Raw genomic sequence first — 13,862 nt, 5'->3', positions numbered from 1 at the left:
TAACAAGAAGCAAATAATGCGGGGTCTAGATGTGCTTGTAACTATAGAGACATGACATTTAATCACAGGTAAATATTAACACTAAACTTCATGAATTCGACTCTTGTGCAATAATTAACAGATGGTAACTTCCTTTTGCCAAGACCTTGTCATCTGTCCCTCAATACATGTTATGGCAAAAATGTATAACAAAACCATTAAATTCACTCATTTTTTTTCTTGAAAAATATTTATGAAAGGTGGCCTTCTGCAAGTCATGTGTCACGATTCTGCCGTGACAGCACATTGTGTTGTTTTGTCCACATGTCATAGTTTGGTGTGTACTGTCAGCCTTCACTGACCAACCATTTCTAGCAGGGTCAGAGGTCAGTGGTGCCAGGTTAGTTATTGACGCACCGGGCGTCGCAGCCCGTGTTAGGGAAACAGCATTTCTCGCCATGACCACCACAGTCGTTGTCGGAGGCGCATATCCGTCTGTCAATCTGGTCCACGTGACAGTGGGCGGGGACAGTTTGCGAGTAGCCGTCAGGACAATGCTCAGCTGAAATCAGCAGCAACAGAAGTCGTCAACAACAACAACAACAACAAGCCAGAGTCATTGCATGACACAAATAATAGGTAGAGGGGAATGTACACCTGTATGGGGCCGTGAGCACGAACCCAAGTTAAAGTTCGCTCGTTGGTGTTATGTACTGTCGCGGGATGTACCTGAAAGTTAGTAGACGAAGAACTCAAAAGTTGATAGAACACACACACACACACATACACATACATACACACTTACGTATAATTAAACACCTTTGAGCACGCCAGAATTAATCATACCCTCTGAATACAATGAAACAAGAGCTATTCCATGTTTTAAATGTATGAGAGAGAAAGAACAGTACACAATTTTGTCGTGAGAAACTTCCAGACGAAAGATAACAGTTGACCAAGCAGTAATGTGGAGGAAACATTCTAATAGCAATAACAATTCAAAATAAAAGAGACAGAGCTATGTCAATGAATAATATTCCTAAATCAATGTAAAACCTCTAAATAATAATTAAACCATGGATGGCTGATCTCACCTTTGCAAGAGAAGGTAGCGACAAGAAGCAGAGCGAGGCCGAGGTAGACGAACTTCATGGTTGAGCTGTTGTGTTGTTTGCTGACGACGTTGATGTCTTCAATGATTCTGTTCCTTCATTCGTTTAATTTTATATCCTCCATTGCCCATGACCTCAGCGATACGGAGGGAGGGTCTACTGCTTTGCTTAATGACCTCAGGGCAGCGATAACCGAGTTCAAAGCCTCTGTTGTGTCGTGTCTGTTCCTTGGCACTCTTTTACTGATTAAACCTTAAACATAATAGCACAATACTAGTTTGGTGGCAGTCAGTGGCACTAGTACAAGATAAGTTATCTTGACGTCACAAAAGAAAAAGTCTACCCAACCGTGTGACCTCCCCAACCTTGTGACCTCAAGCAGAACTAGAGATGAAACCGCGCATCTGTAGAGGTCTCTCTTTCTATCTCTCTTTCTGTCTCTTTCTTTTCTCTCTCTTTTCTCTCTCTTTCGTCTCTCCTTCTCTCTCTCTCTCTCACACACACACACACAAATTCACTTATATACAAATATCTGGGAATTATATTATCAACCTGATGTGCGTTCACATAGGCACCTGGGCAAAGGGCGGCCCGCGGGCCGCATCCGGCCCGCCTCCTATCTCTGACCAGCCCGCCCGCTGGCCCGCACGCCAGTATATATACTATATATACAGTATTGGGTAAAACTGAGTTAACTATATTAGTCCGGCCCTCTAGAACCATCCCAATTTCTCATGCGGCCCCTTGGGAAAATTAATTGCCCACCCCTGGTGTACACCTTGCCAGCATCTACGAGTATATTATGGCAATGCAGTCGTCCCTATAAACACGTTTCACACGCAGAAACCTAGGATAGCTAAAGATTCAAAACACAAAAGAATATTTAAAAAATTATAAAAACAAACAAAAAAAAAATACACACGAAAGTACGATTTATCTATAAAAAAAAATAAGGAACGCATAGCTGTAGGCGAAGGAAGCAAAAAAAAAAAAAAAAAAGAAAGAAAGTTCATCTGAAGGAAGGCTCTGTTCCTCCCTTTTCTTATGTCAGAATTTCTACCAACTTCGTGATTGGCTGGTACACAAATATCTCTGACAAGTTCAAGAGATTCACTGTTTTGATCATTCCGTTAAAATGTTTAACTCGTCTTACTCAGAATATAGTTGGTTTCTCTCTTGTAAAATAAGATTACTTAGATATTGAGCACAGTGTTAGTAAACATATCATCGACATGTAGATATTCTAAATAAATATGTGTAACATAGATCGTTCTTTGTGTGTGAGCTGTTAAGGATGTGCGTAAGTTTTGTCCACATCAATGATTAGACAGTAAACAAAGAACACCTCGAGTGTCAACTTACTTCTAACTCAAAACAGTCAATAAACTGGCAAAATCTGAAAACCTGTCACAACCCTCCCAGAAAACTTTGAAGGGTACAAGCTTCAAAATAAAGCAGGATCCTCTTAATCCTCTTCTTTATCCATGAATTTTGTTCCTGTCTTCCTCCTTTGCTGTTAATTGTTTTAATATCGGTGCAAGGATCACTGATGAGTTCATTTATAGTCTGTCATGCTCAGATCCCTTCACATAGGGAAATGCTCTCAACAACATTTTTATTTTATGTACTACCAGGCTCGATAAATAAAGTAAATAAAAACTTAAACCCAGAGTGAGGAATTAAATAGAAAAATATAACTGTTGCACAACTAAACACTACAAAGAGCAAGTTTTAAATGTTTACAAGACATCGGGAATTTGTTTAAAACAGAGAAAAAAAAATAATAAAATGCGAAAAGCACTTTAAGATGAAACCACAGCAATCTGAATATTTATGTTTGCCAAATAGATATTAACTCATGTTTTGTGAAAGTGTAATATGGTTTGTTCAGAAAATGACAAATTGAAATTAAACACTGCCACACCTTTCTCTGAAATTATCGAGAAAAATGCCTACATTTAAAAATATTTTGCTTACCCACTGACTTAGAAACACACACACACAATGAAATACATTCATCTTGCTCAAATTGAAAAAAATATGAAGATGGAAGTACCACTGAAATAACAAAGTAAATAGCAACAAAGTTAGGGTAATTGCTGCATTAATTATTTAATTATTTGCTCTGGCATTACTTGCTCGTGATTTTCATGAATCGCCAGTACAAAGGAATGCGCGCTAGTATAACTACATCTTTACAAAATGTTTTAATAAAAGAAACTAAAACTATTTCTTACCTTACGAAAGAATACAAAGAACAGTTACTTCTGTGGAGACACGAGGCTGTGACAGGAATGTTGACGATCATCGTATCTCTTTCTCCATCCTGTACATTATGTTGCAAAGTCTTCTCACGGAAAAGATATTTAGTGGGTTTTTTCTTTAAGATAATTAGTTTATAAATATATGATCCAAGATAAAGCGAATGCTGCAATGAGCAATACTGATTGCGATAAGTGTTTCAACTGTTCTTTGCATTCCAGTTTATTGGAGAAATTTATGTCTTCTCTATTTAGCATAGGGTTTAATGAAAGTAGTTATACTTACACATCCAATGGAACCGATTTTACAGAGAATATTTTTTCAAGTGCCGGTGCTGCGATAAAGCTGAGCTGTTCGAATCATCCTGATAGCATTCTTAGTTTTGAGACCTTAATGAAAATCGACAGAACGATACAATTGGGACTAATACCATCTTTTTTCCTAATTGGAGCACCTACAAACATCCTCAACATGATCATGTTCTACCGTCAGGGACTGCGAGATCGGATGAACCTCTGTCTCTTCTGTCTCGCCTTCGTTGACCTCATGTACGTCACAGCTGTGTTCATAACCGTCTTCTATAGTTTTGTTGGTATGGCTATTCCTAGCGAGGAGTTGTTTTGGAGATGGACTCTGCTAAGTCGAGCTTTAAATTTTATTTATGGTTCTTTATATTTGTCGGGGTGTGTGACGATGATCATCGCCGTAGAGCGGTGCGTGTGTGTCATGTTCCCCATGAAGGCCGCCACACTCATCAGCACCAAGACCATGGCCAAAGTTCTTGCTCTGAATTTCTTATTTATTCACGGTCTCTGCACTGTGTACGCTGTCAAAGAGCAGGTATCATATGTAACAGATCCCTTTACGGGAATAAAGATTTTTGTTATGACAAACACCCAGCTTTTTCTTAGTCACAGCATTTTAAGAATCATCGAGAACATCGTGCTATCAGCCGTGTCTTTCATCTGCTTCACGGTCGTCCTTATCTCAACAATCATCACAGTGGTTCAGCTACACCGTGCTGTGTCTTGGAGGAAGTCAACTGCCAGGTAGGTACAGGAAATGCTTTCAAAAGTAAGAGTCAAAGGTATGTTCATTCTATTGTATTCTATTCTTAATGATTTTGGGGATTTTTTCATTCTTTTTTCATTTCCTTTAAAGGGGAATTCATTTGCAACAAAATCTCTAAAAAATATCCTCGTTAAGTCGTCTCCATTTTGTTTAAAATATATTTGCTTGTTGTTTTCGAATTACAGTGGCAGTTCATACCTGAAGGGTCAGGCAGTGTTGATAAGGATGTTGCTGGTCCTCACCTTCATCTACATCCTGTGCACGGCTCCAAATGTTGCCCTGGCCTTGACACGATTTACCGTCTCAGAGTTCCGCATGGATGGCGCTCAGTGCAACATTTTTCTTATTAGTCACACCATGGGCATGATTGTCTGTATGCTCAACTCGTCCATCAACTTCTTCGTCTACAGCACAATGTCTTCGAATTTTCGTCAGGAGATGAAGACTTTGTTCACTGGACAACGCATTGACTCTAAGGTGAAGTCGGACAAATCTTTAACTTGGGAAAGCAGGAGGCAGTAAAGAATCACCTTTTGGAGGAGATAAATGTTTATCTTTTCTCTTAAGCATGAATTCACTTAGGGCATATATGAATATATTTGTCGGATACTAATTTAGTCCTTCTTTGTATCTAATTTTTTAGACAAGGGTAACATTCGTCAGATAACAATTTTGTAACCATGAGATTTTTCTATGGTTAGATTATTGTTTTTAAAAGAACTATTACATTAATCGAATGACTTGGTAAAGTACGGTGCAAGCGATCGTTTCCAGAAAGTTTAGCGATATATGGTTTTTATTAATTTTTTTATAATATTTAAGTGTTAGTAGTCCGTGAGATAAAATATCAGTTTATTGTCTGCGTTCTTCTGAGAATGTCTAACAGATGGTTTAATATTAGGTTTCTAAAATGATCTGTAAACATAAACACTAATAAAGTTTATTTATACCTGTAAAATTAATTGAAAATCTTTTTCTCGCTTTACTCCTCTTCCTTATGTACCATCTGAATCGCGAATAGCATTTTGTCTAGATGAAGAGGACGTTTGATACAAAATATCTAATACTGTAATGTAAGGAATTAAAGAGTATTTGAAATAAAATACCACATTAGCCGAAGTGAGAAGTAAGTTCAATGCAAATAATCTGTAATGTAATTTGAAATTGTAAAAATGTAGCCTAATGGAGGAGATCACAGAGAGAGAGATAGAATGACTTTATTCATTGTAACCCATAGCATGGTACATGACAGAAGACTTACAGGGCTGAGTGCCTCAGTTGCTGATTTTGCCTAAATGAAAGAGAGTGACCTTAAATATATATCTACATCTTTGCTCAGTTGTTATTTTCAATGAAGATGTCAGCATTCCAATTTTAAAAAGACTGATTGTTTTCCTCGATATCGCAATTTTGGAACAAAATATAAGCCAGTGAAGTACACAGTATAATACAATATTAGGTGAATATCAGGGAAATAATGTGTAATAAATGTTGATCAGTAAAATAACACTTGTAAGATGCTGTATAACACACTAAAGTGATGCTCAGGGCGCTAATCAATCACATGAACAACACAAACGATACAAAATGTACAACAGATGAACACAGTGAAAGCTTCAGTTGACATCGAGCAGCAGCTAAAATAAAACTTGCAACCTAAAGCTTCAAATAGTTCTCCACAAATGTTTGAATGATAGAAAATAAATAGAAAAAAACTGAATTCCAAAGGTAAAATTCCTACCTACATAAAATGTACCTTTAAGTGTGTGTTTGGATAAACTTAAAATGTTATATAGCATTTAAAAAAAATAAAGAAGACACTAGGGGCTATTGATACTCTTCTTTTTTCATTATCATGATCATCGTTATCATGATCATAATCATGATCATCACGATCATCATGCTCATGCTCATCATCATCACTGAACATTGGAGTGGCCTGGTGGAGATGAGTTCAAGAGAGAGTAGGAACATATAAAATGCATCCTACACTGATTTTCAGAGTTGTTATCTGGAGAAGGTTTGTGTCACTGACACTCCGTCCATAGACAATGTGTAACAGTTCACTGACCACAGTAGCAGGTCTGAACTACAGGAAAGTTTCGACAACTCCAGTTGCATGAAGCCTAGCAAACAACAACAAAATAAAAAATAAGCGAGAGATCTCACATCTTTGCTTTAGGCACCTTTCTCAATGAGTGAAGTCATTGTTCTGTAGCAAGTCATGTGATTTTAGCCACTAAACTTTGTTAGGTCAGATAGTTGTTGTAAGAGAAAACATTGGCTATTGATAACAATATTTTATTTCTTTTGACGACAATTATCGTCGAGACAGCCATGATTACACTGATGACTACTTCTACTACTGGACTACAGCAAAAACGACTACCAAGGGGAAGAGGTAGAGATACTTGAGATTAATTTTATTTTACATTCCCATTCATATTTTCAGAAAATTTGGAAGCATAGCTTTATGAGCATACAGGTAGTCCTCGGGTTACGACGGTCTCGAGTTACGTCGTTTCGTGGTTACGACGCTCATTCCGACTTACGAGGTCAGTGCATCAAAGAAAAGGAAGGCCATCACCATGGAGGTGAAAGTGGATATCATAAGGCAATCTGAGAAGGGGGAAACAGCAGCAGAAATTAGCAGGTCATTAGGACTTAGTCGTTCGACTGTCGCTACGATTATCAAGATAAAGATCGCATCCTTGAACACGTGACAGGATCTGCTCCTATGAAAGCGACAGTGATAACAAAGCGTACTGTACTACAATATTTTACTGTACTTATGTTTATTGATAACTATGTAGGGCACTGTGTTAGGATAGGTGTTTGGATAGGCTAAGTGTTTGCAGTACTGTGCTGTTATTATGGTACAGTACTGTATGAACATATGATCCGACTTACGTCGAAATTCGGTTTACGACGCCGAGTTAAGAACGGATCCCCGTCGTAAGTCGAGGACTACCTGTATACACTTAGAGATTTAGTGTTTGCAGGAAGTGGTTGACTTGAATAAAAATTTTTTAAACACTTTCCTTCGTTTCTTGTATCTTGTATAAATATTCATGAAGTTATGACATCAATGCTTTTGTTACTGCAAACAGTTAAAATAATAAAAAAAACTAAGGAAATAAATAACACATTGGTTTTCATGCACGAACACAAAGATGACTGAAACACCGGGAGGATCACATACTTTCTTGGTCTTTTTTAAATAAAACAAAGCAAACCAAACACACACACAACAGAGACAGAGATAAACACACTCTCTCCCATAGACAGTTTTATATCTTTTTTTTCTACTCTTATTCCCAGTTTCAACGAACACCATTTGTCGTTATTCGTTACTTAAATGTCGAACTCATTTTCGAATCAAGTTGTCTTTCCTTGCCTCGCTAGTTTGCTTTTTGAACACTTTATATTTGTCATATTTGTTTAGTTGGATTCCTTCGAGCTTCGCATACATTTTAAATAACAACCAGTGGTTAAAATAAACGACATTTTGTTATATAACAGACAGGAGTTACTTTCCCTTGCGAAAGACGAGGACATTAATGTTTTAACAGTAGGAGGCTGTTACTATATACACAGGAAGACATATTATTATAATTTCCAGACATCAACTTTAAAACTTTTTTACACTCTATTTTAGCTATTAGTGTGTACGTCAGTAGTTCAACAAAAATTTAAAAGCTAATCAGTTATGAAAGTTTTCTGTACATAGACTAAAGTTAGAATGTAGAGATACAAAGAAACAACAGGGAGCGAGTACCAAAAAAAAAAATAAAAATAAAAAAATAAAAAATAAAAAATAAAAGAAAAGAAAAAACGGCGGAGCAACAGACCTTTAGGGCCAGATAGAAAACATTGTATTTTTCTCTGATGAACATGTGGAGGATCTCACATAAAAGCAATGTAGGGGATGCATAGCCATCGACAGTCATGAGAGAAGAGTGTCACGTGATGTTGCGACTGCGCGCGCATACTAGTCTGCTAATCATTGCCTAGTAGAACGGTGTCCTGTCTGATGTCATCGCCATCATCGTCTTCTCTTTTGTCAGAAGAAATCATTTGGAATGGTTGGCAGTTTCTCTGAGAAAGTAACCTGGAATTAGTCTCAATGAGGATTAGAAAGTTAGAAAGTCCTTTGTTTCAGGCCAATGTCCTTTCTAAAGTAAGCAGTTCGCTAACATGAAACAGAAAAACGTGATAAATGTATCGAAATTGAATACATTTATAGCTAAAGAAAGTTGGAGAGAATAAGGAAAAAAAGGAAACATCATCCAAACATAAAACATAATATCTAGCAACTAAAATATAACAATATGGTCTCGTATACAAATTATAAGAGCTTTTATAATTAAAATTTAGTAAATTGACATCTCCATTTGGAACTTTGAATTTACTCTATTACTTTCGCTACATAATAAATGTACACAATGATTTAAAAATGTTATCTATTATAAATCAGAAGTTGACTGATATTTACCTTTTCTAAATATTACAATGTGTAGGTTTGTGCTAGAAATTAATATGAATTAAAAAGTACCTAGCGAAATTATCTTGATTATCAGAAGTGACAAGCTCAAATTGCCCTACTTAGTAATTGCCACACCAGTCTTTATTGCTTAAAAAAATATATAAAAAAACCAGCAAACAAACAAACCAACAAACAAAAAACACAAACACACTACCCTGCACCCCTCACACACATTAACACAAATTCAATTAAGAAGATACTCACACATACCAACACACGAAGAGGTAGATAAGTAAGTAAAGAGACAGAAAAAAAGAGAATAAGAAAGCTCCCCAATTATTTTTTATGAGTTTAAGAGCAAAAATCCAAGATCCTCATTTTTTAAAACTTAAATTTCACTTGATGATCTCACTCCTCTTATCAAAGAAATATTAAAACATTTAGTTGTCAGACAATTGCGTATTTTTGCTGGTCGACAATGGGAAAAATCCAAAATCTAATAACTGAGTAAATATACCAGTATTTATTATCCTGTTTATGGTTAGTACACTCATTACACGTTTTTCCTTGCATTTGTATTTCTCGCAAAAGGTATTTACCCTCGTTCTTAATTCCCTATGAACAAATGCACACATGCAAGCTGTCACAAGTGCATACTTGAAAATATACTTAACCGATTTTATTAAAAGTACATAAAACCTCTCTTGCCTTTCAAAAGAATATAAGCGGCAACCAGTTTGTAACCATAGAGACCACACGGGTCTGTGTGGAAATTGAGTTTATCTCCGTACTTTTGTCCTTTTAGACTGAAAATTAGATATTACAGAGTTTCTAATGACGAGAAGGTATACTGAAAAAAAACTATTTTATTAATGTTAGTCTGTAGGTATAACACAGACTGCATTAATTAAGGGCTGCTGATGACAATAGTAAGTACAATAATTGCCATCCCTGTTTAATTCAAGCAATGTCTTCCATATTGAATACGTGGTTTGATGAAAGCAACACGACATACTCAACCATCTATACCTCTGATGAACATATAGAGCCAAGACTAGTGGTCAGCTGTTGGAACCATCATGATCGGATTCTTAGTCGCGAAACCTACACAAAGATTGACAGAACGATGCAATGTGGGCTTATACCTTCTTTTTTCTTTATTGGAGCACCCACTAATATCCTGACCATGATCGTCTTCTACCGCCAGGGACTGAGAGAACGGATGAACCTCTGTCTCTTCTGTCTCGCCTTCACTGACCTCATGTATATCTCATCTCTGTTTTTAATCGTCTCATATTGTTTCATCGGTATAGCGATACCCAGAGAAGAATCTTTCTGGAGATGGACGTTGCTTACTCGTGCTTTAAATTTTATTTATGGTTTTGCCTACCTGTCCGGGTGTGTGACGATGATCATCGCCGTGGAGCGGTGCGTGTGTGTCATGTTCCCCATGAAGGCCGCCACACTCATCAGCACCAAGACCATGGCCATCATCCTCGCCATGACATTCTTACTTATCCATGGACTGTGCAGTGTGTACATTATCAAAGAGAAGGTTTCGTATGTAACAGATCCTGTTACTGGAGATAAAATCTATACCATGACAAGCAATGAACTTTTTCTTAGCCACAAAATCTTTAGTATCGTCGAGAACATTATCTTGTCTGTCGTGTCCTTCTTGTGTTTTACTGTCGTCCTGATAGCAACAGTCATCACAGTGGTTCAGTTAGACCGTGCAATGACTTGGAGGAAGTCCACAGCCAGGTAAGTGCAGACATTTTTGTTAAAATTCAGAGATGTGTTATTAGATTTGATGGACTGGTGCAATCAACATTATTTTACTCCTCACTTTTACTCCTAACTGTGTGTTAAATGTCTGTATGGGTATGTGAGCAAAGACAAATTTCTGTCCTGGGTCTCCTGGGCAGACAATAAAGTCTGTTTTGATTTTGATTTTGATAGATATTTTAAAGACAGATGTATGACAAAGGAATGTCATGATAGAAGCTGTTTGTTACTTGTCGTACTCATGCTTATATACACAGACTTTAGTCAAAGGCAAGGTTGTACCGTGGACACTATTCAGAGATACGATCTCTATTTTTAATATGTTATCGCCGAGTTAGGGTTATGTTAGAGGATTACTTCTTTTGCTCTGTTTGTGTTGTTTGTTTATCTGTACACAATGTCGACAGTAACAGAAAACGAACGTAAGAGTTGGGACAGCACTCAAACATTTTCTCAAGCATAACTAAGACAGGTTATTTTTATTGTTACCAATTTTTCAAACTACCATTTTGAATTCTTACATCACAGTGGCAGCTCATACCTGAAAGGTCAGGAGGTGCTGATGAGGATGCTAGTGGCCGTGACCTCCATCAACGTCCTGTGCACGGCCCCGAAAGTGGCCTTGGCCTTGACACGATTTACTGTCCCAGAATTCCGTGCAGATGGCGCTCAGTGCGGCCTCTTTCTGGCCACCCACACAATGGCCAGGATTATATATATGATGAGCTCGTCCAGCAGCTTCTTCATCTACATGACCATGTCTTCACGTTTTCGTCAAGAAATGAAAGCCTTTGTGTCTGGACAGCGTCTGGCACCGAAATAAAATGGAGCTGACTAAAGTATTTATTAATTTACCATTCCAGATGTGTTCAGTGTCTTTCTAATCGGCAACTAACCTTCAGAGAAAGGCGTGTTCTTTGATTCCATCACTGCGCGATCATTTTGCAACAGAAAATAAGCTTATCATGATATATGATCTCAGTCCATATTGTAATAACATGTGATTTTCTCCACACAAATATCGTTTCTTTTACATGTGTTATTCGAACGTGTTCTTTTAAAAAACATAAACCTGAAACAAAAAACCCTTTACTTAATATGTTCAGCAATAAAAATAATATATATTATTATTCGAATATTATTCTACTTCATGTACGATTTGAATCATAATTATCACTAATTAACTGGGACTATGCGTAGCTTGTGTTCGGAAAATTTGCCTTAACTTTAAGGCCCATCCACTGGTTTAAAATTTGTAAAAACAGCCTAATAGTTAAAAATCGGAAAACAAATTACCAATCTATATTTTTAGCCTTCTCATGCGCTTCTTGTAAGTGTTTAAATTTTCCTCTCCGTGTCGATGAGCATGCTCCACGTTTACCTTCCATAAAGCAGGATCCATACTGTAAGGAAATGTATGGATAACATTTAGCAATATCTTGATGTTTGGTTGCTGAAGAACCTGTCCAGTTGGCCACTTCAACTGAGGCTGCCTATTACAGCAATAACCTTCTAGTCGCTTTTATTTGAGTATAGGACATGAGTTGCGTGGTATTGATATGATATTGAGGTGATATTTGCAAAATAGCTAATGTATTACAGAATTCAGATTCATGAGCAGGACTGAGCACGATTCCATTATACAGAGTGGAGCAGATCTCAGCAGATAGACGAGAAAGGGGTGAGACGGGGAGAAGAGGTCAGTTAATTAATTCCCTGTAATAAACCAGGCGAAAGATATGTAGTTTAGTTTTGTGGCATGATGATGATGATGATGTGAAAACATTACTGATAACAAATGTAACGTGTATATCCGCGGTTATGAAAAAACCGAGAAAAAGTCGCCTACAATGGGCACTGATCTTGTTTACCGAAATTATTTATCACGAAAACAGTGGTCATCACGATGACTACGATCAACATTGTTTATAAACGATTCCCTACCTCTACTGGGACAATATTCACTACCAACTCGACAACTCTCACCATCACCACAATCACCAAACACTAATTGTAACTGCCTTGAAACCGAAGCAACATCCAGATAAAAAAGATAAGGTGAACAAGTTAGAAAGATAACGACAAATAAATTACAAACACCAAAGCTTGTCAAAAATCTGCTTTAAATATAAACATTGATTTAAAAAAATTCTCTTGAAAAATAAGTATTCAAATTTTACAAAATTTAAAAGGCTTAAATGCACCGTATTATTTCTACTATTGTTGTTACTACTACTAAGGGAAAGTAACAAGGATACGTGAGACCCAGCATGAGATGAGGTTGTCTCCCCACAAAGCCAAACTATGCAGAAGGTAGATAACTGATGTGGGAATAATTCTTCCTCATCGTTAGCGGCGATGTTTTAATGAAGTGACCCCAGTAGCTAAATCTCTAGGATGTATTTCGTTGTATTTTAAATAAATGTGTATTATGTATAGACCATGCCTTTCATGTGTTATTGTAAAGGTGGAGATAACACACTATCAGTCACACACACAAATACTCGCTCTGATATGTTTTCATTCACTTTTGCAGTCATATGTTCACTCATCCACTGACACACGTGCACAGAAATTGTGCTTTTGCCTAAAATGAAAAATAAAGAAGTGCCAGCAGTCTTTCTGCATCACATTTCCTTTCCCAATAATTTCTTTAATCATATTTCCTTGTACCACAATTTTTCCATCATCTTTTTGTCACAATTTTTCAAAAGTTGTCATTATGTCATTAAAAAAGCAAGCTGTCGAAACTGAAGGAACGATAGTAAAATTCATTTTACTCGTTGACGGTGAAAAAATCTCAACTTTGCCTAAGAAATAAAGCTCGATATTAGTAATATTATTAGGATTTTAATTTTCACTTTATGCAATCTTCTGCAATACGATCAAAGCAGGCGCAAACAACTCACTTGGGACACGCACGAGCATTCACAGAACATTATTTATCTTCAGCAACAACTCGCAGAATAATTTCTCCTAATGCCATCTTGCTCGCACCATAGATACTCCACTTCTTCTGTTTTGATTGTTCTCTTCTACATTTATTAAAATTTCACTTTCCTTCATCGTTCTCAAAATATGTAACTGATTTTCTTCCTTGAACTCATTGCCTGGAGAGCTCTTGAGACTTTGTGCCGACATTTGTAAATCTTCTACAATTACAC

At 36.9% G+C, this 13,862-nt stretch overlaps 1 long non-coding RNA gene across 1 annotated transcript; it reads right to left on the bottom strand.

Moving 5' to 3' along the window:
• Positions 1-210: 210 nt before the first annotated feature.
• Positions 211-1,224, bottom strand: LOC112570572. The gene is made up of 2 exons (XR_003100653.1): positions 1,074-1,224; positions 211-541 (listed from the first exon to the last, which is right to left on the bottom strand). It is a non-coding gene; the product is annotated as an uncharacterized LOC112570572 (long non-coding RNA).
• Positions 1,225-13,862: the final 12,638 nt, after the last annotated feature.

This window comes from Pomacea canaliculata, linkage group LG8 (genome assembly GCF_003073045.1).
Source record: "Pomacea canaliculata isolate SZHN2017 linkage group LG8, ASM307304v1, whole genome shotgun sequence".
Classification (NCBI taxonomy): domain Eukaryota; kingdom Metazoa; phylum Mollusca; class Gastropoda; order Architaenioglossa; family Ampullariidae; genus Pomacea; species Pomacea canaliculata.
Note: the sequence above shows the minus strand (reverse complement) of the source record. Positions and strands in the feature narration are given on the sequence as shown.